Source organism: Mirounga leonina, unplaced genomic scaffold (assembly GCF_011800145.1).
Source record: "Mirounga leonina isolate KUSES-001 unplaced genomic scaffold, KU_Mleo_1.0 Mir_197, whole genome shotgun sequence".
NCBI lineage: Eukaryota > Metazoa > Chordata > Mammalia > Carnivora > Phocidae > Mirounga > Mirounga leonina.
In genome coordinates, this window is record NW_023270494.1 from 6,633,030 (window position 1) to 6,654,178 (window position 21,149).

Below are 21,149 nucleotides of genomic sequence, written 5' to 3' on the forward strand. Positions count from 1 at the left end.
CCCATAGTAGGACCTCAATAAATATTTGTGAGGGAGGAAATAGAGGAAGGATCTGGACAGGCCTGCACGGGAGAAAGACATTGGCAACAGAGCCCCTGGCGTCGAGCTGACACTGTCCCTTCTCCCGACAGTCCCTTCACCCTCCGAAGCCAGCCTCCCGCCACTGCTGTGCTAGAGAGTTGCCTGGCCTATGGCAGGGCCACCTGTCTCCCTCTCTAACCCCTTCTTCCTTCTCCAGCCCTGTTCTCTGGGTGGCCGCTGGCCCCTACGGCCACTCACGTCCCCTCTGCACACACTGCAGCCCGCCCTGCCTTCGGGCCTGCTCACCGGCCCTGCCAGCCACCCACACAATTCTCTCAACAGCATTCAAAAGACCCAGTTGCTGCCCCCACCCGCTCGCCTGGGATCGGAGGGCACCCTGACTCTCGAACTCAGCCAGAACCCCGAGGTGATGGAGAAAGCCAGGGTGCCACAGGAGAGCCAGAGTCACGGCACTCATCAGCGACGGCGCTCCAGCGGGGCAGGCCCAGCCAGCTGGCTTCGGGGAGGTGTCCAGTCCCAGCTGATCCCCCCGTGCAGCTTGGGGCTCCCTTGCCGGAAGGCCAGCTGCCGTGCAGCCGGACGCTGCCGGGAACCTAGCCGCGCTATTCTGGGAGTGTACTGGAGCTCTGGGCTGCCTGGCAGCAGCTGAAATTTCAGCCCCTTTGGTTTCCACGCTGTTCTTCTCCTCCCCTCTGATGATAAGGCAGAGTTCAGTCATTACGCAAAGTTCAGAACCACGGATGGTGCATTTGAGGGTCTTAATAGCAGCTGTGGTTACGCTAAAGTGGGACCTGGCCATAAACCACGTACACTTTTGCCCGCTGATGCAACAGCCTGCGTTCTCGCTGCCAGTCATCCAGACCAGAGCCGTGCTTCTTTACTTTTACAGTCTGGCCCCGTACCCACCCTGCCGCATTAACCCGCTCTCAGGCTTTCTGGCACAGTCCCTCCCAGATAAAGCCAGTGGTGGAATTCCTCTGAGACCCTGTTTTCTTCCTTCTTCTTCTTTTTTTTTTTTCTTTAATTGAGACTGTATGACTTGATTCTACAATGTAAGCAATAAAGTATGAAGACTGAGTTTGGGTGACAGAAGATTAGAGTCATAATCAAACCCAGTGACGACAAAGCTAAGCCCCCGTTGATTAACCTATTTCTGGATAGCCTGTATAGAAGGCCCTGGAGATGATGCGGCCGGCTTTATTATCCTCATGTGGGAACTGGAGGCCCGGATGGGAAGAGAGCCCATCCGAGGTCACATGGTGATGGACATAAGGCTTAGGGGTGGCATTTGACCTCCTGTCATGAAACTGTACTTTTAGAACTAGAAGGAGCAGCAGAGTTGTCCAAAGAGCACAGAACTTGCTTGTCTGTGAAATGGGGTAATAATCCCTGTCCCGTGTGATTGCTGTGAAGATTATGCCAAACCACAGATCCGGGAGCCCTTGGCCAGAATGCCCATGATTTGGGACCTTCTGCCCCCAGGCTCATCTCCACGGCCCGGTCTGTGTAGGGAGAGAGGATCTCACAGAAACAGTGGTGAGGCTGGTTCTTAGTTTTTTTTCCAACCTCAGTGTACGGCTTCAGAACCAGTTGCATTGTTCGTGTAAAAAGCAGATTTCGGGACGCCTGGGTGGCTCAGTGGTGGAGCCACCAACTCTGGATTTCGGCCCAGGTCATGATCTCAGGGTCGTGAGATGTGAGATCGAGGGCTCCCGGCTCCGGGTGAGTCTGCATGGGATGCTCTCTCTCCCTCGCCCTTTACCCCTCCCTCGCAAGCATACTCCACCCCCTTAATAAATAAATAAATAAATAAAATCTTTAAAAAATAAAAAGCAGATTTATGGGGTCCCATTCCGGATATGGAACCCAAATCTCTAGCCAAGAAGCCCAAGAGCCTGTTCTACAAGGTGCACGCCCCCCAAGTGTGATTAGTGATGCAACACCGACCTTAAGAACCAGGGAGGCAAGGTTAAACCAAGAATTGTTCCAGTCAGCTATGAGGAAAGGAAGGGGAAATGCAGGCACAATGCAAAAGGCATGCAGGCTCCGTGAAGGATCAGGTTCCCTGCTTCTCCGGAATGAGGGACTTGGGAATGTGAGTGCAAGGGTGGTGCCAGGGTTAGGGAAGCACAGAGCGGATCCCCAGCGGAAGTGGAACCAGGAAATGAGAGCCTTGCAGTTTTCTCTATTCCTCCCCACACCTACCCTCAGCCCCTCCTATGTTAAAGGCATGATTAAGGGTCAGGAAGTTGCTATGAGGCTTTTCCTCCTTTGTCTTGCCCTCCTGCTCCTTCTAATATTTTCCAGCCCTGTCTGAAGTCATCCTAATCAGGGAACGGTTCCTCAGAGCTCAGGGCTCACTCAGACTCTCTTTTAACAAGTGCTCTAGATGATGGTGATGCTGATAAAGTGTAAGAGCCGCCAAAATACAAATCTACCTTGAAGACTTCACTGGAGGGTAAAGTGATGGGCAGGACTGGGGGCTGAGGGGCTGTTGCTGACGAAGGTGTGTGGTCACAGAGCAGTCTGGTTAGATGGACACACTCCTGGGAACGGGGTCTTGTTGGGGAGACAAGCAGTGAGAGTGCAGGGTGTGGTGTCCCCAGCGGGGGCAGCATTGCAGTGAGAAGCATTGGCCGGACCCTTGTCTGTTGCAAAGTGAGGATCCTGAAGGTGGGAAGGGGGCAGAACTCAAGAAGAAAATGTGAGCCAGTCCCAACGACAAGCCCTCATACACATTTTTCTGGAGCTGACCCCTTGTAGGTTTCCTCTTCCTGGAGGTCAGAGGCGGCCATCATTGAATTATTTTCTGCTGGTGTCTGGTCTTCCCTCTTCATATCCAACCTCATCTTTCTAGAAATGGTAAGGCTCCAGAGAAAAAGCAAGTCAGCTGAAGTGACATGGGAGCCTTGGCTGTTGGTATGGGGGATTTGGGGTCATGGTGAAGTAGGAGAGAGAAGATGATTTTCCCTCTACCCTTCTAGGTTCTCTGCTGGGACCGCTGTGACAAAAGACACGTTCACAAGAGGAAAACAAACAAGTTTGCAAGAGCATGTACATACAGGGGAAATGAGTAACTTCAAGAGGTGACTTAGAATTCAGTCCTAAATACTATCTTCAGCTAAAGACAAAAGAAAGAAAGGCTGGGGAAGGCCAGTAATGGGGAGGTGACCAGGAAAAGTAAGGCAAACAAGAATAAGGTTTGTTATGCAGATTGACGTGGGTGCCTCTGGGTTAATAAGATTCTCATGATTTAGAGCCTTGTCCTTCTCGTCCTGGTACAGAGAGGGAGACACCCTTACAAACTGGAGATCTCCTTTATAAATGTAAATTTTCCCTTACAAAAGGGTAACTGAGAGTTTCCAGAGCTTCTCCGGGAGTCTGCTGTTTCTCAAAATAATCGGCTCAAAATAATCCTTATGCCAAAGAGGCATATTTTGAGGAGACATACTCTGCCACTCTTCAGTGACAATTTAGGAAAAACCACACCCAGTAAGCTTCTTTGATGTTTTCCAAAGAGCTGCACACCTGGTCCTTAGCTACAAGCCCACCTGGAGATTCTTTGCATCCAATTTCCATAGGTGATCTTGCTCATTCAAAGATACATTTCAAATGCCGCTGCCTTTTTAAAATTTCTGCCCCTTTTTCCCATTGCCTTATTCACCACGACTGTTTCCTGCTATCAGATGTGGGAGGTGAACCACAGACTTAGAGGAAAAAGAGGAGTGGGTACTTGTCCCATGGGGGCTGGTAGCACCTGGGCCTTTGCTTGTCCAAGGTCACTTTGATCAGTTCAAATGAAAGCAGCCTGAGCAGCAGAGACTGATTCCTGACAACCCTTTTGCTCTAATACCTTATTGCATTTCAAGACAGTTGTCATGCTCTCCCGGCCATTTCCTAACCCCGGGCTGTCCTAGGACCCGCTCTGTCAATGAAGTGTGGTCCAGAAAAGCCCCCTCAGAGGGTGCCCTCCCACTGCTGCCTGGTCTTGCATGCCTTTTCCAGCTTCTCTCCTGCAGGGACTCAGGGGTTCTCCCAGGGCCGGGGCCAGACCCACAGTTTGACCTGACTGGCTGCCCCCTATCCCCAGCACAACATGCATGGCCAGCTATGGACAGTGCTTCGTGGCTGAAACAGCCTGCTGCAGGGGAGGAAATGGGAAAAGTTATAGACTCACCCAGGGTACACATTCAGTCACTCAGTTAAAGCATGAGCACTGCCCAAGGAGTTAAGAGACTGGGTTCAGGACTCAGCCTAACTCCTGAGTACCTGGCTGCGTAGCCATGGAGACATCTGTTCACCTCTCTTGGGCTGTTTCTCACCCATATAATAACAATAACATTTACTATGTGCAAGGGACTGTTATAAGTTATGTATTAACTCCTTTGATCCTCCAACATTCTATAATATGAGTTATAATGACTCTACCTGCTTATAAATGAGGAAGCTCAGAGAGGCTAAAGTTATCTGTTTAAGACCAAGAGCTAGTCAAAGATAGTTGACTCCAGACCTTGGCCTCTTAGTTCGTACACATACTGCCTCTGTTGGGATAGGAAAAAATGTATTGGCTATCTCGTGCTGTATCACAAATTACCATGAAACTTAATGGCATAGAGCAACAGACGTCTATCTTGACACACAGTCTCTGTGGGTCAGGAATCAAGGAGTGGATTAACCGGGATTGTCTGGCTCAGAGTCTCTCATGAGGCTTCAGCCAAGGTGTTGGCCAGGGCTGCACTCATCAGGAAGGTGGACTGGACTGCAGAGTCCATTTCCAAGATGGCGCCCTTACATGGAACTGTTTGTTGGCTGGACGCCTTAGTTCCTTTCCATGTAGACCTCTCTCCACAGGCTGTTTAGATGGCCTCGGGACATGGTTGTAGGCTTTACCCAGTGCAATTATTCTAAGAGAAGGCAGAGCAGAAACAGAAATTTAGCCACGGAAGGCACACACGTCTTGTCCACAATATCCGATTGGTTACACAAGTCTGCCCTCTTCAGTGTGGAAGGGAACTACACAGAGAGGTAAATATAGGGAGGTGGGGCCAGTGGGGCCATCTTGGAGGCTGGCTGTCATAGACAGTAACAGAGAGCAGCTAACAGGGTGGTTGGGAGGATCAAGTCAGAGAATAGATGGAAACATGCTATAGAAGTTTGCTAGGTCTGTTGTACCACAGACTGGGTAGTTTAAACAAGAGAAATATATCCTCTCACTGGTCTGGAGGCAAGAGGCCCCAAATCAAGGTGTCTGCAGGGCCATGTTCCCTCTGAAGGCTCCAGGGAAGAATCTTCCAGTTCCTGGTGGTTGCTGGTAATCCTTGGCATTTTGGGCTCACAGCTTCTTCACTCCAGTCTCTGCTTTGTTGTCACATGGCCTCTCCCATGGGTCTTTACATGGCCTCCTTATAAGGATAGTAGTCATACAGGATTTAGGGTCCACCCTACTCCAGTATGACCTTATCTTAACTTGATTACATCTACAAAGACCCTACTTCCAAAGAAGGTCACATTCACAGGTCCGGGGATTGGAACTTGAACATATCTCTTCAAGTGGGTAAGAGGACACAACTCCTCCCACAACACGCACTGTGTGGTGTGTAAAACCCCGTAGACCTGTGAGTCTGTATTGTCTTTAGTTTTTTTTTAAGATTTTTTTCTTTATTGAGCAAGTGCAAGCAGGGGGAGGGGCAGAGGCAGAGGGAGAGAGAGAATCCTAAGCAGACGCCCCGCTGAATAGGGAGCCCTATGTGGGGCTCGATCTCATGACCCTGAGATCATGACCTGAGCCAAAATCAAGAGTCAGACCCTCAACAGACCGAGCCACCCAGGTGTCCCATGTATTGTCTTTAATTGCAGCGCAGCTGGTAGAGATTGCTGATGGGAGCTGATGGTTTGATTGGCCAGCCTGCTGGAGGCCATTGCCATGGGGGTGGCAGCCGTTAGGTCACTTTGAAAGTCCTAATGTCTTGGCCATTTCCCCCAAGCCCAGGCTGCTGTCTCTCACTGGAACTTCCTCATACTTCCCAGTGGATTCTGGATTCTAGCCACCAAATTTGTCTCTATCAGATTCTTCCTTGGACCCTTCATTCGCCCGAGGCTGATTCTGCTCCACGACTTTTTCACCTGACTGCCCCAAGCATCTCCGCAGCCCATGTCTCCCTCCCTGTTTCTCTAAAAGTTGTTTCTTGGTAGAGTCCTAGGCACCCTCCCAAGAAACACCACTCAGCTCCTTGTTCCTGGTGCTCACTGGCTCCTCAGCCTAGCCAGGCACCCAGCTTTGCCTCCAGTGAGGCTGGGTGATCTCCAGCAAGTTTCTTCACCTCTTCCTACCAGAGCCTCTGAATTTTCAGGTGCATTCCAATGACTACTTACTGAATATTCCCAACGTGCCAGGCACAGGGTTCAAAGGCAACTGAATCACAGTCCCTGCCCCGAAGCAGTTCTGATCTAATCAGCAAGAGTCATGTCAACCAGTTGCTGAGATACAGGGTGATAGCAGGTATGGAAGTACTCGAGGTGCCATGGGAACAAGGACAAGGACGGAGGGACTCCATGTTAGCTGGAATCGGGGTGGAAGATCGTCCAGGATTTCAGCAGAGATAGGATTTCAGCTCAGTGCCAGGCACGAATAGATGGTCATGAATGCAGATGTCACAACCGGCAATTCAAAGCTCCGATTTGGCCTATAGAAATGTTCTGTTTTATCTACCTGATGTTTTAAATTGGAATTGACTGTTACAATTTAAAAACCAGATTTTACATGAAAATCTGGATTTCCAGGTTCTCTTAGAAAACTGGGAGATGTGGCAGCTCTGGGCCCATGTTCCTACACAACGACCATCAGCTGGAGCCCTCGGTTTGCCCCACTCCCCACCATTCCCTCCTGCCTCTCCTACTCAGCCTTCTCTCACTGATGCTGTCTGCCTGAAGCTTGTGTCCCTTTTCAAGACCCGCTGCCACTGCCGTGTCCCTGCTTTTGTGGGGCATCGTGTGCCAGCTCCGGCTGGCTGGTGATTTAGTCCCAAATCCACACAAGATTTTGGGGGAAAGGTGTTGGAGCATGCTCAGCCAAAAAGTGGAATTCTGAGGATGGCAGAGAGGTAACCTGAACTCAGACCAAAACCTGGAGACCCGACAAGTCATTCCTAACTTTGGTTTAGGTTTACTTTATGTGAACCAGAGGAACCTGGGTGGGGAGGCAGCCCGCCCCCTTGCAGGCCGCTCCTTCGTCCCCAAGCTCCACTTGAGCTGCGGCACATGGGCGCTGAGCGTCCTCCAGGAGTCCTGATCAGAAAATTCCTGTTCTTCTTGCCCCCCCCCACCCCGCCCCCACCCCAGAGCACTTCTGTTTCTCAGTTCTGCATCTGACTTAAGAGCCATAAAATACAGTTAGGGTCATGAAAGCAGCATACGAGGAACTGCCTGTCTAGCCCCTGTATCAGTCTCCTGGGGCTACCCTAACCAACTCCCACAAACTTGGTGGCTACAAACGACCGAAATGAACTTTCTCATAGTTCAGGAGGGTAGAAGGTCAAAACCAAGATGTCAGCAGGGTCACGCTCCCACTGAAGGCTCGAGGGGGAGAATCCTTCCTTGCCTCTTCCAGCTTCAGGTGGCTCTAGGCATCCCTTGGCTTGTGGCCACATCCCTCCCTCTCTGCCTCTGACTTCATGTAGCCTTTCCCTCTGTTTCTCTGTGTCTTCTTTCTCATCTCTTGTAAGGACACTCATCCTGGGTGTAGGGCTCCCCGTAATCCAAGATCATCTCAGGATCTCATCTCAGGATCCTTATCTTAATGACACCTGCAAGCCCTTATCCCAAATCGGGTCATATTCTGAGGGGTTTTCTTAGGGGAAAGGGGGAGACACCATCCAACGCACCAGCTCCCAACCAACTCTGCTCTAGTTATCTACTGCCGTTCAACAAAACGTCCCAGCATTGGGGCGCCTGGGTGGCTCAGTTGGTTAAGAGACTGCCTTCGGCTCAGGTCATGATCCTGGAGTCCCTGGATCGAGTCCCGCATCGGGCTCCCTGCTTGGCAGGGAGCCTGCTTCTCCCTCTGACCCTCCCCCCTCTCATGTGCTCTCTCTCTCTCATTCTCTCGGTCTCAAATAAATAAATAAAATCTTTAAAAAAAACAAAACAACAACAACAAAAAAAGTTCCAGCATTTAGTGACTTCAAACAGCAAGAGCCATTTTCTTACCTGTCATGATTTCTTTGGGTTAGGAATTCAGGAAGGGCTTGGCTGGGCAGTTCTGGCTTGAACAGTGGATAGAGCTAGAACAGCGTGGAGCTGAGGCAGCCGGGGCCTCAACAGGCATCTTCCTTCCTGCAGCCTCAAGGTCTCTCCATGTGGCCTCCTTAGGTGGCCTGGTCTGGGCTTCCTCACCGCGCGGCAGCCTTGGGAGGTCTGACAGCTTCGTGGAGAGCAAGGCGGAGAGCTTGCATTTTGTGATCTGGCTTCCGGCGTCACTGAGGGTCACTTCCACGGTGCTCCGTCCTTGGAGGTGGTCACAAAAGCCCACCTCGGTTCACACCAGCTCTCTGCTGGAGTGCATCTCCCTTTCCAGATGCAGATGCTAAGGCGTGGCCAGGTGAGTCACTGCTGAGTTCTTACTGCCAAGAGCCACACCTGCCCCCAAGAATGTGGCTGCGGGGCCATAACAACGACCAGGGCTTACCGTCTGCAGCTGGTTTCTCTTCCCCAAGTCCCTGTCCCCTGCCTGACGGAGGCGACCGCTGCTCTCCAGGATGGTTTGGGCACGATAGGGATGCAGTGCAAGGCGAACCTGTGGGTGGGCAGCCAGGGGACGTGGCTGGCAGCCCTGGCTCTCGCACTCCTGCGTGTGTCGTCTTCGGTGGTTTCCTGTTCTAGAACAAAAGGAATAATGCCTGCCTGCTACTTTCATGGTTTTCATGGGTGAAATGAGGTTCAGTAGGTTGGAGTGCTGGCTATGCAATGTAATGCTCTTCACGTAAAAGGCACCGGATGATGTCTCTGAGTTCCCCAGAGTGCCACAAACATCCTCGCGGCTTTACAGATATTCATTGATTTTCATGTAAAGGTTTCCTACCAACCCCAGAAAGAGCGGCGCCCCCTGGCAAGTCGGCCCCATGACCAGGGCTCATGACCGGGGAGACTGTGGGGGCAGGTCGTCAATGAGGGACTGCGGACTTGGGAGCTTGAGAGTTCTTGCTGCCCCCGAGTAACACGTGAATAAGCCTGGGGACAGGGATGAAGGGATGAATCTTTCAGAGTATTCCTATCATTAGGGCTGTATCAGCAAGCCCTCCCTAAATGTAGCAGCTTCAAACAATTTATTTTTATCTCGCTTGGTTTTGTGGGTCCGCAGGGTTCAACTGGCCGGTTGTCCCCCCGGCAGTGGAGGTGGTCTTCTCTCACACAGCAGCTGGGGCCAGACGGGGCTGGAGTCCCAGATGGCAGCTCAGGGCTCCTCCGTGTGGCTTCTCTCTCCAGCAGTATGGCCCCCGCCTCTCAAGTGGCCACTCGTGATTTCAGGAGCAGGTAGGAATACCAGTCCTCTCAAGAGCTGAATACGGATCCGGCTCAGCATCTCTTCTGCCATATTCCTCTGGTCAGAGCAGTTATAAGGCAGCCCGGATGCAAGGGAGGGAGGAACGGACTCTACCTCTCGATGGGGGGGCTCGTCCACGGACGGCAGGAACGGATGCCTGCTCCCCTAGAGGCAAGCTACCCAGAACCAGGAACAGTCCCTATTCCTCAGGCTCCTGAGCTGCCCAGCTTAGATGGGCTCTTGCTGTGACAACACAGAGGGCCTGGCTTTGGCTGGAGTGTGGGGACACAGAAAGCCCTTCAACTGAAAAGCCACTGGGCAGCCTTCGTCCCCTCCCCCCAGCCCCCAGGTGCTGCTGGCTTGCCCTGGGCCATGGGAATGTGGGCCAGCACAGGCCCTGGGCACCAAGGTCAAGGCTGTGATACAGAGGCCCAGACATGGCCAGCATCCAGCCTGGCCTCCCTCCCACATCCTGACACAGCTCTGACCGAGCAGTTGGTTGGCTTCACAGGGGCGGTTTGGGATCGTTGGCTGGACCGCTGTGCAGGCCCCGAAGTGGGGACTGAAGGGCAGTTTGAAGTGGCACAAGGAGCCGACCGAACCGACGTCTCGTGGCCCCCGCCCTGCGGCTGTATCTCGTTAGCAGAAACCTTGTCACCAGAGCCGTCTGTCTGCTGTTCTTGATCTGGGGTGGGGAGAGAAGGAGCCTTGTTCTGCCAGCCTTGCCCCTCCTGCTTGTTTTCTGACCTGGCCCCTCTCCCCGGCTGGGGGCAGCCGCTCGCCTGAAACTTCTAGCACACTCCCTGGCCTTCCAAACCAAGAGCGGGCCACCAGCTGACTTCTCCCTTCCTGCGTCCTTTCCCTGCCCCTTGTCCCATCCTACTAGCGTCCTCGGGGACCTCAGGCTGCTGGGCACCAGGGTCACGGGGAACCACCCGCAAATGCTCGCCTGGGGTGTGTGCATTCCTGAGGCTGCTGGTAACCGACCACCACACACTGGGTAGCTTCAAAGAACAGAAACGGATTCTCAGGAGGCCGGAAGTCCAAGATCAAGGTGTGGGCAGGGCCAGATCCTTCTGAGGGAGAGCCCATTCCATGCCCCTGTTCCCGCTTCCGGTGGCTGTGGGCAACCCGTGGCTTGCGGACACATCACTCCAGTCTCTGCTTCCATCTCGTGTGGCCTCCTCGCTGAGTCCCCGAGTCTCCTTTTCTGGCCCTTACAGGGGCGCTCCCATGACCTTCGATGAAGCACGATCTCATCTCTGACCTTAATTATATCTGCCAAGACCCTATTTCCAAATAAGATCATATTCTGAAGCCCTAGGTGACCATGGATTTTTGCAAGACGCCATTCAAGCCAGGACGCTCGGCTCTCCCGGCCGAGGCCGGAGGGTGCACGAGAGACAGGCCCTCCACGGAGATGGTGACTCCGAGGTCACTGCCCCTTCCTCTAGAAAGTGCAAACCCAGTGATTCCAACGCACGTGAGGGGGTTCCCAAGCTTCCTGCCCACTCCCACCCTTCTCTTCTTGGATCTGCGCTCTCACCTCTCCCCTTGTGACCGAGGCTACGTCTGTGTGCCCTGGGGCAGGGGATCACTCCTCGGAGCCTCAGTTTCCTTACCCGTAACACGGGGCTACTAAGAGCCACCTCATCGGGTTGTACCGAGTAGGAATCAGGTTTAACTTAGCGGTTCCGGACACAGGCCGGGGCCCTGGAAGGTGCTAGTGAGCCACCCGGCAGTCACAGCCGCGGACCTGGCCCTGCCCTAACACGTTAAGTGTTGTGTTCTGGGCTTTCCGTGTGTGTTATCTGAGCTAAACCTTAGGGCTTCAGGAACCAGGTACTATTTTTATCTCTGTTTTATAAAACAAGGAAACTGACGTTTAGAGAGATTAAGTAACTTGCCCAAGGTCATTGGGTGAGTAAGTGGCCGCAGCTTTGAGCAGAAACCCTGTTTTTCCCACTGTAGCCTGACCCTGAGCCCCGAGGCGCTGTGCATAAGAATAAACACATCTCCTGGGTCCTGGGCCCCCATGGAGGGGCCCCCTGTGGCCCCTCCCTCGGCTTCCAGCAGGTTCCCTAGACTCACATACCCCGGAAAAGGATCATTCCCTGTAAGTGGCCTATCTTGGTGATTTGTGGAACCACAGCTATGCTCACTGGGGAGATCTCTGTTCAGGTGTGATTAAAAAATTGGGCAAAGATGAAGTGATTTACGGGGCTGAGGGTGGGGGTCAGTTCAGCCAACATCTGCTTCCCTCTCTCCACACAAACTCTCCTCCCCTGTGCAGTGGTGGACAGCCAGGCTCTCAGGGAACCTGAGACCCACTGCAGGTCCAGAGGAGTTTCGGAAAAGATGGCTAATCCTGAAGGCTGCTCAGACCTGCCCTAGCAGGGGTCTGGTGAATTACAGCAGGGGTTGGCTAAGGGCAAACGACATTCCACAGGCCAAATCTGGCCCCCTGCCTGTTTTTATAAATAAAGCTTTACTGGAGCACAGCCAGGCCCATTTGTTGACAAATCTGTTTGCTTTCATGCTATGATGGCAGAACTGAGTAGTTCTGATGGAGACCCCGGCCCCGAAGTGGAAAATCTTTGCCATCTGGCCTTTTACAGAAACCTGCCGACCCCTGAATTAGGGAAGTCCCCAGGCTGCTCGCTCTCTGAGATGGTTTCTGTCTGGGCTTCTGTCTGGGCTGATAGAGGAGGGAAGAGCTTCCTCTGTTCTGAGTAGCAGTTCTGTTCTGTTGGAGGCAGGGATGTGTTGGTGTCTCTCCCAACTTAACAGGTGCGCTTGTTCAGGACAAGATCGGGTCGGGGTCTGAGGCAGTGCTGACTCAAGACCCAGGTCATTCTTCACCCCCACCCCGAGTCACACCGTTGGCTACTGAGCAGCTACAGCCTCAAGGAGAGAACCATTGCTCGCTTCTGTCCCCTTGCGCCCCCATGTCCCAGGCGGAGGGGCTGAGAGTCTCTGTAACTTGAGCTTAACTGTTAAAGTGACCTGGTTTATGCAGCTTGCTGGAAGGACCTGGGCTCCCCACCATTCCTTCCTCTCCCTCTCTCCGCCTTCCAGGGAGACATCCTGGGGACTGGTCCTCCTGTTACGGGCAGAGTGACAGTCGGTGGAGACTGCTCCTCTTAGAAACAATGGTGGTCTCTTTATGGGGTCCCTTCTTCCTGGGATATTTGGGGTTCCCCAAGGATTATGCCCCCAGCCACTTTCCCAGACCTGGAAGGGGCTGTGAGCAAGGGAGGGCTTATCCTGGGTGGGTTCTACGCACCTGGGGAAGTCGGCACCCACACACACTGGCGAGGAGCTTCAAACACAAATAAACAAGTACGAATGCACACGGCCCCATTCCTCCTTGCTGTCCGGTGAAGGTGTGCCAGCCCCTGGCTGTGCCCTTGGCCACTGAATACAGTTGGCCCAGGCTGGCCTCAGTGCCTGCTGAGCCATCAGCATGCCCAGAACCCCAGCTGCAAGCTGGCTCCTTGGGAGGATGGCCTCAGCACCCAGCCCCACCCCCATTCTGGTGGGCTGTTGCCCCAGCAATTGATTTTTTTTAATGTGCTCTGTGCTGACTCCATTTTGTCCTGCAGCATCCCTCCCTCTGGCACCATGGCTCCTGCCTGCAGGCTGGTCTGGCCAGACACCCAGGGAGGAACATATGTCCCATACCTGGGGTTCAGAGGAAGGAGGGAGGAGCCAACTCACAGCCAACGTGGAGCCACGCCTTCTCTTTCGGCCACCTGCCCCGGAACCCAGATCCCCAGCCTGGCCAATCTCAATGACACCCTCAGATGGAAAGTGGCCACGCCGGGCCCAGCGACCCACACACAGGTGTTGAAGAGTAGCTAGCCAGCCGCTTAGCAGGACTGGAAAATTGATATATTTAATCACTGTGAACGTTTACAAACTTTTTTTTTAATCACAAAAGGAATTCATACTTTTAAAAATTTTGAAACAAGATCAGAGTTGTTTGAACTTGAAAGACATCCTGATGCCCTGCCCCCCCTTCTCCACTTAACCCCATTCCATTCCCTAGAGAAGCCAGTTTGGGTAATAGCTTTCCAGACATTCTCTGTGCTTGATCGTTTGTCTCTGGAAACAATTCCATGAGATGAGCAGGTCAGATAGTGAAGTTGCCAGTTTACAGGCAGCAAAATGGGGCCATGGCAAGGCTAGAGTGGAGGGGCGGAAGGACGGTGAGGTCTCCAGTCCCAGGAAGGAGGCCAGTGGGGAGCGGGTGTCCCACCTCCCGGCTCTGGTCAGATCAGTGCGACCAGGAAACCCACTTTTTTTTTTTTTAAGATTTTATTTACTTAGGGGCGCCTGGGTGGCTCAGTCGTTAAGCGTCTGCCTTCGGCCCAGGTCATGATCCCAGGGTCCTGGGATCGAGTCCCACATCGGGCTCCCTGCTCGGCGGGAGGCCTGCTTCTCCCTCTCCTACTCCCCCTGCTTGTGTTCCCTCTCTCACTGTGTCTCTCTCTGTTAAATAAATAAATAAAAGATTTTATTTATTTATTTGACAGATAGAGAGAGAGAGAGCTAGAGTACAAGCAGAGGGATAGGGAGAAGCAGGGGGAGCCCGACGCGGGGCTCGATCCCAGGACCCTGGGATCATGACCCGTGCCGAAGGCAGTCATGATCCAACTGAGAGCCACCCAGGCACCCAGGAAACCCACTTTCACCTTCTACCCTGCTCTTAGCTTTGGTGGAGACTCACAGCCTCGCCTGTCTGAGAATCCAGAGATTTGGAAGGAAAGTATTCAGACCCAACGATCACAGAACAAGACAAGATGAACTCCCACTCCACTTTAGAAGAAATTATGTGTGCACTTTCTGGCAAGTTTTTTGGCCTAATAAAAAACATGTTTCACAAGGATAAGTAATATCTTGCAGGGTAAGTCAGAAGTGTTACAACCGTTTCTCTGTCAGAGTAAACACAACTTGGTCTTGGGAGTGAGTGGAGAGCATTCATCTGTCTGTGAATCCATTTATAAACACTTACCAACTCCATAGTGAGTAAAAGAAAGCAAATTTGCATTTGTCATATTCCTCAGGCAAAATACAATCTGTTCTCCCAGGAAGCAAGGGAATGGCTGTTTTTGAGTTTTCTAAAAAATCAGCATTTCTCCCCTCCCTTAGAACCGACACAAAGTCTGATCTGAGTGTGAAAGTTCTAGCTAGGACAAAGAAAGTTGGGGCATCATCGTAAGTCTATACAAGTGGTGCAATGAGATATATGTTTGGGGGCGCCTGGGAGGCTCAGTCAGTTAAGCGTCTGCCTTCGGCTCAGGTCATGATCCCGGGGTCCTGGGATGGAGCCCTGTGTAAGGCTCCCTGCTCAGCGGGGGAGTCTGCTTCTCTTGCCTTTCCCCGACTCGTGCTCTCTCTCTCTCTTGCTCAGTCTCTCAAATAAAGAAAATCTTAAAAAAAAAAAAAATATATATATATATATATTTAAAAAAAAAAAGAAATGGGGCGCCTGGGTGGCTCAGTTGGTTAAGCGACTGCCTTCGGCTCGGGTCATGATCCTGGAGTCCCGGGATCGAGTCCCGCATCGGGCTCCCTGCTCAGCGGGAAGCCTGCTTCTCCCTCTGACCCTCCCCCTTCTCATGTGCTCTCTCTCTCTCATTCTCTCTGTCTCAAATAAATAAATAAAATCTTAAAAAAAAAAAAAAAAAGAAAAAGAAAATTACAGCCCAACCCCATTTAAAAAAAAAAAAAAAAAAAAAGAAATGTATTTGGTCTTTGTCCTCTGTTTCAGGCACAGAGCTCCTAAAACCCTGTCCTCTCCTAAGTAAGAGGAGGGGCTTTTGTTATTTTATTGATTGATTGATTGATTGATTTTTAAGATTTTACTTATTTGAGAGAGAGACCAAGAGAGTGAAAGAGCACATGAGTGGGGTGAGGGGCAGAGGGCGAAGCAGACTCCCTGCTGAGCAAGGAGCCGGATGTGGGGCTCGATCTCTGGACTCCGGGATCATGACCTGAGCCAAAGGCAGATGCCCAACCTACTGAGCCACCCAGGCGCCCAGCTTTTGGTTTTATGACAAGCCCTTTGGCTCACACCTGAGTTTATGCTGAAGAAGAGACTTAGTGTGGGCTCCCTACATAGCCTCTGGATGGGGCTGGAAATAAGGAAGAGCAAGTCATTAGAACCTAAGAGCTTTCGGCCCCTTCCACCAATCGGAGGCAGTGCTGGAGATTAAGCTATATAAAAGAACAACAAGATTTGACAAGCTTCTGGACTAGTGCCTCCAAGTGCTGGGAGGATGGTGCACCCCAGGTCCATGGGGACAAAAGACTTGAACAGACACTTCAGCAAAGAGGACACACAGATAGCAGATAAGCACGTGAAAAGATACTCCGCATCACTAGCCATCAGGCAAATGCAAATATAAAGCATAACGAGATACCTCTATATACCTATCATAATGGCTAAAATTTTATTTTATTTTTTTAAAGATTTTATTTATTTATTTGAGAGAGAGAGTGAGATAGAGAGAGAGGGCACAAGAAGGGGGAGCGGGAGAGGGAGAAACAGACTCCCTGCTGAGCAGGGACCCCGATGCGGGACTCGATCCCAGGACTCCAGGATCATGACCTGAGCCGAAGGCAGTCGCTTAACCAACTGAGCCACCCAGGTGCCCATAATGGCTAAAATTTTTAAATTTTCTTTTATTTTTTTTTAATTTTTAATTTTTTGGCTAAAATTTTAAACACTGATGATATCAAGCACTGGCAGAGAGATGTGACCCGCCTAGAGCTCTCCTATGTTGCTGGTGGGAATGCAAAATGGGAAAGTCACTCTGGAAAACGGTTCAGCAATTTCTTATGAAGTTAAATGTGAACACTCCCTGTGACCCAGCAATCTCAATGTCTGTACATTTGCCCCAGGGCAAGTTTTGTGGACCACAGCGCAAGTGACATTGGGAGCCAGATCATTCTGTATTATGAGACCTGGGCACTGCAGGATGTTTAGCAGCGTCCCTGACCTCTAACCACTAGATGCCGAGCACACGACAATCAAAAATGTCTCCAGACATTGCCAGATGTCCCCTCCGGGGCCAAATTGCCTCCAGTTGAGGCTCACTGCCCTGCAAAAAGGAGAACTTTTGTTCACACAAGAGCCTGTGCACAAATGTTTGTGGCATTCTATTCATAATCACTTAACGCTGGAAACAGCCCGAATGTCCTTCCACACATGAATGGATGAACGAAGTGTGGCACCCCGGACGATAGGATACGACTCAGCTATAAAGGGAGAGACCTATTGGCACGTGCAATGAGGGGGATCCCAAAGGCATTATTCCGAGTGAAAAAAAACCAAAAAAAGTCAAAAGGTTACGTGCCGTAGACTTCCATTTCTATGACCTATTCTCAAAAAGACAACCTCCAGGGACGGAGGGCACGTCAGGGGGTCCCCAGGCAGGGGCCAGGAGTGGGGAGAGGGTGCGGCTCCCCCAGGGGAAGCTTGAAGGGGGCGTCAGGGAGGTCGAAATGTCCCGCCCTGATCGTGGTGGGCGGTGACACAAATCTAAACACCAAAAGCAGATAAAAGTCATTTTTATTCTATGTTAATTTTAAAAATAAAGCAAGAGCAAAGAAGGGGAGACTGAATTAAGAGGGAAATGGGCTCTTCTTGTCAATATCTTCTTCCTTTAGAAATGCCTAGGTGGCTCAGTCGGTTAAGCGTCCGCCTTCGGCCCAGGTCATGATCCCAGGGTCCTGGGATCGAGCCCCACATTGGGCTCCCTGCTCAGCGGGAAGCCTGCTTCTCCCTCTCCCACTCCCGCTGCTATGTTCCTTCTCTCGCTGTGTCTCTATCTGTCAAAAAAATAAATAAAATCTTTTTTAAAATAAATAAATAAATAAAATCTTAAAAAAAATCTTCCTTTATTTAGTTTTTATTTTTATTATTTTTAATATTGCCGTCTTTTAAAGAATGATCCCACCCGCGAGGTGCCAGGCACAGGGCTTCACCAGCGCCCTGCTCCTGGACTTCCGGCCTCCAGAAGGACTGGAGTCCACACACTGTGGTGAATTCCTCAGTCCATGGTTCTGTCCGTCCAGAAGAAAGGACAGCTTTCTCTTTACACAAATTCCGTGTTCCCCTAACCCCTCTTCTGTGGGGCTGCCGCCTCTGCGTCTGCCTTTCTTGTGTGTGGAGCTACCTTCCCCTTGACCAATACTTGCGCTTGCCTGAAGGAGATTCTCTCTAACACCTGCAAACCCGCACTTCGGGCTGTGAAACCGTGAACTTGGCCCAGAGACCCCCCACCCCGGCTTTGAGGCGGCCTCCACCTGCAGGTGTGTATCATGTTGTTACTCACAGCAAGGTGGGAAGTGCCTGGTTCTCTGAGAGACTTTGTGGAGCAGAACAGCCCTGGCAGACAAGACTTCCCACCTCCAGACCCTGAGATGAGATAGAGAAACTTTTATTTTATTTTAGAAAACGGTGGTGGGGGGGGAGGGATATGTAGCTAAAGGCTTAGTGTTCCATCCTATTTAGTGGAGAAAGGGAGAGGAAAAACTTGCTTCTGTTTGCCTTCTTCCCTCCTGTTCACCTTTTTCTGGTTGATTATAATTTCCAAAGAAAACAGGTCTGGGGTATTTCCGTGGAGGTGAGGGGCAGGGGTGAGCCACAGGCGGCCTCCCTTCTCTGCTGAGGGCAGCCCTGGGTCTCTGCAGAATCTCGGGGCCATCCCTCCAGGTTGCTGAGAGCCAGGCAGGAGCAGGGAGGATGAGAGAGGGTGGGAATGAAAGGGAAGGAGAAAAGAACATCAGAAGGAAGGCCCACCGGCCCGCGGTGCAGAACCAACCCTGCAATGCATGCAAAACGCTTTTCTTTCTGGTTTGTGCAAGATTCCTAAGAAGTAGGCAGCTCACAGTGGGGCTGTCTCAGAGGGCAGCTCTGGACTCCGGACAGCCTGGCTCCATCTTACTTTGAGGCTGCTATGTCCTTGGCACTGAGCTCATGTCAAACTCAGGACAACCCTCTGAAGTGGGTGGTGGTCTGGTTCCTGCTTCACAGATGAAGTAACTGAGAGTCGGCCCAATAAGCAACTTCCCCAAAGTCACCCCAGTAGGATGACGCCGACCCAGAGTTCGAGGCCAGGCCCTGACATCACAGCTGGGGCCTGCACCCGTCTGCACTGCGGCCTGGCTCATGTTCTAGGTAGAAACGTTCTAGGCAGACATCACAGCAGCGACCTGAGTCCCCAGGACTCTCAAGTGAGGAGGAAAAGGAGAGAGGGAGCCAGCAAACCTGGACGCAAGTCTGGGCTCAACCACTTGCTGTGTGACTTCAGAGAAATCACTTACCCTCTGGGCTGCCATTTCTTCATCTGAAAGAAAGGGGCTGTCCTGAGGATTGAAGGCGCAGCGCAAATGAAGGAGTCTGTAAGATGTCACATGCCGTGGGAGTGTAAGACGGAATGATAGCCACATTCTGTCCTGGAACTTGCTGGTGGCCCCTGAGTTCTGGGATCATTCCATTCCATTCCATTCCACTCCAGAGGCAGGGGGCGCCCACGTAGTTGAAACTGTATTTTCTTTTTCAATAGGTCATGTAGCCATTTAAAGTTACAAATTTAACAAAAAAGGTATATCATGAAAATGCTTGCTCCCATGGAACCGATGGAACCCGTTTCTTGGGTATCCATCCAGAGTTGTTGCTCAGGACACACAACCAGATGAGCATATGCACTATTTTTCTTTTATGATTTTTACCCAAATGGGAGCATGCCAGTTCATTCGTTCGTTCATTCATTCATTCATTCATTCATTCATTCATTCATTCATTCACTGAGACTCGAAACCAGCCACACCTGCAGCCTGTTCTGCTCTTGCTTTGCTCTTCTTTAGTTTTCCCACTTTACAACATAACTGGGACCTGTCTCCAGATCCATGCATCAATGGCTCCAATTCCTTGTCCTGGTGCTGTGTTCCATCACCTGGGCATACCGTAAGTGTGGAATCCGTCACCTATGGAGGGCGCCTCCCATCCCTTGTCATTCTTATAAACAATGGCCCTAGGTCATTCCACAAATGTGCACCGCTGGGCGATACGTTTCGGGGAGCAGAATTGCTGGGTCACAGAATTTGTGCATTCAGTAGATTCTGCCAAATTGCCCTCCGTGGAGGATGTGTGCATCTACAGTCCTCCTGGCAAAGCCCAAGAGTGCCTTTCTCCACCCTTGCCAGCTCAGTGCATTGTCGAACCTTTGATCTTTGCCAATCTGCTCAGTAGAAAATGGGGCTTGGGCGTTGTTTTCGTTTGATTCTTTTATTCGAAGTGAGGTTGAGCATCTTCTTAGTGCCCAGCCCTGGACTGGTTCCTTTCCACACACAGCCAAAGGCTGTCGCCTTGCCCGCTATCCCCTCTGCAAGATCCAGGACTAGGTTTGTATTTCTCTCCCCCAGCTTCTTTTTTTTTTTTTTAATTTTATTTTATTATGTTATGTTAATCACCATACATTACATCATTAGTTTTTGATGTAGTGCTCCATGATTCATTGTTTGCGTATAACACCCAGTGCTCCATTCAATACGTGCCCTCTTTAATACCCATCACCAGGCTAACCCCTCCCCCTAAGCCCCTTGTCCCCCAGCTTCTTGCTGAGTCACTCAAGAAGGAAAGGGCAGCAGGCTTGGGTTATTTCTGCCCCGGGAGCCATCCGAGCTGCCAGTCCTGGGAAGACCTTGGTCTCTGGAATCCTCTGTGGGCATCCAGCGCCCGTGCACACCGGATAGTTGCGCCTGTCAAATCCGGGCTCCCTGGTCCCCCTGGGAGAGATGGGGTGTGCAGGTGGGGATCAGGGCAAGTGTGTTCACTAACTAGGCATGGAAAGGTCTCAGCTAGATCTGGAGAGGGGACATTTTGGGAGGAACAAAGTCCTAAGCTGTAAGTGACAGAGTGAGAGGAGCCAGGCCGGGTGCAGGGGAGGGAGGATTTAGTTGTTGGAAAAGGCTCCAGGCAGGGCGTGTGTTGAGCCAGTGAAGGGTCGGGAAAATTGGGAAGATATTCTCACCAGAAATCTCTAAAGGCATCTTGCATGAGATGCATCCAGCCCTGGCCGCTCAGTTCACCACCACGTCAGGGCTCGTGCTGATCCCTGCCCAGAGTCTGAAGTAGAGACACCCTCTTGGTGCTCATGGAGGATTCAGGCCACTCATGTGACCAGCAAGGGGCGTGGAGAGGCCCGGGACCCTCCCTGACCGTCTCTTCGAGGTGGCTCGGCATCCGTGGGGCAGGCCAGGTCAACTTGTTGTAGCTTAACCTCAGTGCCGCCCTATGCATCTGGTTGCGTCTTGCTCCTGGACATAAGATGCCAAGAGGAGCAAAGCAGGTTCCTGGGCCCTGGGGAGTCTGCCGCCGTTATTTCCAGACTCAAACAAAATGCAAATTTGCACTGGAAATTGCTGAGGCAGAGTCATTCTGGAGCCCCACAAAGCACGGGGCTGCTGTGAGAGTCTATGACCTCCAGGTCCTCCGAGCCCACAGGAGAGCTGGACTGTGGCATCTGTGAACTGCAGTAGAGCCCGGGGCCCGTCC

General features: G+C 51.6%; 1 long non-coding RNA gene across 1 annotated transcript; it reads right to left on the reverse strand.

The window, feature by feature from the left end:
- Positions 1–17,380: 17,380 nt before the first annotated feature.
- LOC118024451 lies at positions 17,381–21,149 on the reverse strand. The gene is made up of 4 exons (XR_004683104.1): positions 20,626–21,149; positions 18,160–18,309; positions 17,926–18,008; positions 17,381–17,419 (listed from the first exon to the last, which is right to left on the reverse strand). It is a non-coding gene; the product is annotated as an uncharacterized LOC118024451 (long non-coding RNA).